At 41.6% G+C, this 3,935-nt stretch overlaps 1 pseudogene; it reads right to left on the reverse strand.

The window, feature by feature from the left end:
• Positions 1 to 1,749: 1,749 nt before the first annotated feature.
• Positions 1,750 to 3,935, reverse strand: part of LOC103605984 — a 3,952-nt pseudogene continuing 1,766 nt past the window's right edge.

Genomic DNA, 3,935 nt, shown 5'->3' on the forward strand with positions numbered 1-3,935 from the left:
CCGCCGCCCTAACATAGTGTAATTTTTTTTTTCCTTTTTGTCTTTTTTTGTGACCGGCAACGGATTGCAACCCTCGGTGTTGCGTCTGCACCTCGCTCAGCCAGTGAGTGGCCGGTCTGTATGTGGGATCCGAACCCTTGGCGGGAGCGCCGCCGCCCTAACATAGTGTAATTTTTTTTTTCCTTTTTGTCTTTTTTTGTGACCGGCAACGGATCGCAACCCTCGGTGTTGCGCCCGCACCTCGCTCAGCCAGTGAGTGGCCGGTCTGTATGTGGGATCCGAACCCTTGGCGGGAGCGCCGCCGCCCTAACATAGTGTAATTTTTAATCACTTATTTTATGTCTGTTTTCCCTGGTTAGAATTAAAATCAGGGAGAACAAGGATTTTGTTTTGTTCACTGCTATATCCTAAGTATCTAGAATAATTACTGGCACATCATAGGCACTCACTAAATATTTGTCGAATAAATGGACATTAAACTGTGATGATCTGTTTTCCTATATTCTACATTAGACCAGGAATGCCTTTGAAGACTGGAACTGTTGTTCTTATCTCTTTATTAGCCCTGTTGGCTCAGAGCCTGGCCCATAGGTCAATTTGAATGTGACAAGTGCATGAGGAGTCGCTATGGTACCAGTATTTTTTGTAAGTGCTTCTGGATGATACCGAAAGGCCTGAAAAAATGGTGTTTAAATTCTGCTGTGCAACCCTGGTGCTCCACAGAGCCATACTAGGATAGGATTTTGCAAGCAATGGAGATTTAAGGTGCCTAAAGAAACTGCTTATCCCTTTAAATTCTATTATTTATTGGGATTTCTTCAGAAGAGTTCTGCTGTTGAATTGAAATGATAGGTTTTCCTTTCTTTTTTTTTTTTTTGCTTTTCATTTTTATTTTTTAAAAAATCCATAATGGATCAAAAAGAACAATCATCAAGGATGTAGGTGCCAGACACAGGCCAGAAGGTAGCTATAAAAGTATACCTTAAGAAAGTTAGGGAGCCTCATTACTACCTTGTTTTACAAGCTGTACCTAACATAAATAGCTAGCTTAGTTTTCCATTGATCTAGCTTCCTCTGCCCCACCTATAAACATGGCACAGCTGGTTCACCTTGTGAGGCTTCAGTGGAAGGACCCCATATACACACAAGCCAGAGTACAGCAGTACTCACTTAACTAGAAGGATCTCATCCCTATTTGGTCTCATTCCAGGTGTAACTGACAACCTTCATTGCTGTGTGTGAGATGCTTTCACCCCTTGAAAATATGGCCACTTCAGCACAAAACAATGTTAAGTCTTTAAAATGATCAATAAATTGTCCTACCCCCCTCTAACATGCAGCTGAAAAATGATGACAGGCTAGGGACAGAACATTGTCAACTTTCTACTGTTGGGGAATTATCACCCATTAAATGATCATTAACTAACAGACACTAAATTTACATATTAAGGAAATTATATATAGAATACTGCAGGGCCAGCCCGTGGCTCACTCGGGAGAGTGCGGTGCTGATAACACCAAGGCCACGGGTTCGGATCCCATATACGGATGGCCGGTTTGCTCACTGGGTGAGCGTGGTGCTGACAACACCAAGTCAAGGGTTAAGATCCCCTTACCGGTCATCTTTAAAAAAAAAAAAAAGAATACTGCAAAAACACTAGTAAAGAGACTGAAGTTTGCCAATTTCTGCTCAGGAAATCCCTTCACTTCTAAGTATGTGTCCTTTGGCTCCAAAATTTACTGTTACTATTACTGTTTCTCCTCCTTGTGATCTTCCTTTTGTTTCCCAGTGCCAAAACTTCCAGAGTCTTCCCACTCATATGCTATCTTTTTGTATGCCATTTCAAAGATCTTCAGTGATGCCTGCTGAAGGGAGGATCCTGCCTGTCTGATGTTTTCTCCTTTTCACTGTCTTTTCTAGCCAAGAGCTCCCTCATTTTGGAAATCTCTTCTTTTAGCTTGCTATACTCATCAGCAGGCAATTGGTCCTTGAATTCTTCCACTTTGGTTTCTGTGTCATGAATGATTCCTTCAGCCATGTTAACTGCTTCAACTCATTCCTTCTTTCGCTTGTCTTCCTCAGCATACTTCTCTGCATTTTTAACCGTATTTTTAATATCATCTTTGCTTAATCCACCAGAAGACTGGATTACGCTCTGCTGCTCATGTCCTGTGCCCTTATCTTTGGCAGAAACATGTACAATCTCATTGGCATCAATGTCAAATGTAACTTCAATCTGAGGGACTCCACGAGGGGCTGGGGGAATTATGATCAAAGTAAACTGTCCAAGAAGTTTGTTGTCTCCAGCCATCTCTCTCTCACCCTGACACACTTCAATCTCCACTTGAGTCTGACCATCAGCAGCAGTAGAAAACACCTGGCTCTTCTTGGTTGGAATAGTGGTGTTCCAGTTAATATGTTTGGTAAAGACACCTCCCAGAGTCTCAATACCCAAAGACAGAGGAATGACATCCAAGAGCAGCACATCTGCGACATCACCAGCCAACATGCCTCCCTGAATGGCAGCTCCAATGGCCACAGCCTCATCAGGATTGACAGCTTTACTTGGGGCTCAGCCAAAAAGATCCTGCACAATCTGCTGAACCTTGGGCATCCTTGTCATGCCACCAACAAGAATCACTTCTATGTCACTCTTGCTGACTTCTGCATCTTGCATAGCTTTTTGGCATGGAGCAATAATCCTCCTGATTAGGTCAGTGACAATGCCCTCAAATTGAGCCCAGGTCAGCTTCCTTTGCAGAAGAAGTAAGACTAACCTAAATGGCAATTTCATATGGTTCAATCCAATATCTCAGGCACGTATTTACTTTTAATTTTTAAAAATTTAATGGACAGATATTAAATGAGTGCCTGCTATTCACCAGGTCCTGTGCTGGGTGCTGCATATATTCACAGTGGTGAACCAAATGGGCATGATCCCTGTCCTGATATAGCTTTTAGTGTAGAGGGCACCTCCAGGCCTCAACAAAATGAACAACCTCTAAGTTCCCTTTTGTCTCAAAATTCTGGACATGTGTTCAGTCTGACAGTCTGAAAATTCCTAACCCTTTGCTCATCCTTAGACACTTCATCTATATAAAATTTAAGCCATTCCTCAAACTCCTTGAACCCCCTCCTCTTCTCCTTTCTATCTTACCATACTAAGGTGGCGATTGAGACTGAGGACTTTGAAACCAGATGCCTGGGTTTGAAATGTTACTCTGCATTTCCCTGTGTGACTTGATCAATTTACTTAATTTTCTGTGCCTTAGTGTCCTCACTTATAAATGGGGATAATAATGTACCTCATAAGGTTGCTAAGAATACTAGGTGGGTTATTATATGTAAAGTGCTTAGAACACTGTGACACAAGTAAGTTTTTAATAAATATTAGTAATTATTACTATTAGCAAAAGATCTTGCTTGTGTTATCCTTTCCCCAAGGCTAACACTCTCACTACCTGCATCCCACCTTCTCCAGCCTGGTGGTCTTTTTTATAGATGATGCCATTTTCCCCACAGCATACTGAATAACACTTTCTCTACTGGCCCTTTTCCTAAAATTATAAACATGATCAAGTTCCTCCCACTTATGACAAAATTGATCCTTAGTCGTGAAACTCTCTTATTTCCTGTTTTATAGTCAAATTTATTGAGAGTCCATACTGGTACCTCCATGTTCTCCTGTTCCCTTCTTTCCTCAACCTACTGCAGTCTTTGACCTGGCCTCATCACTCCACTAAATTGCTTTTACCTAGGTCCATTACAAGTTTTTTCAAGATGCCTCTCCTGTGTCTTCCCATTGCATCCCATGACTTCCAGTGTAACTTTTTAAAATTATAATTTCTTCAACATATCCTATTTCCTCTAACATAGTGTAATTTTTTTTTTCCTTTTTGTCTTTTTTCGTGACCGGCAACGGATCGCAACCCTC

This window comes from Galeopterus variegatus, unplaced genomic scaffold (assembly GCF_000696425.1).
Source record: "Galeopterus variegatus unplaced genomic scaffold, G_variegatus-3.0.2 Scaffold6211, whole genome shotgun sequence".
In the NCBI taxonomy this organism is placed as follows: domain Eukaryota; kingdom Metazoa; phylum Chordata; class Mammalia; order Dermoptera; family Cynocephalidae; genus Galeopterus; species Galeopterus variegatus.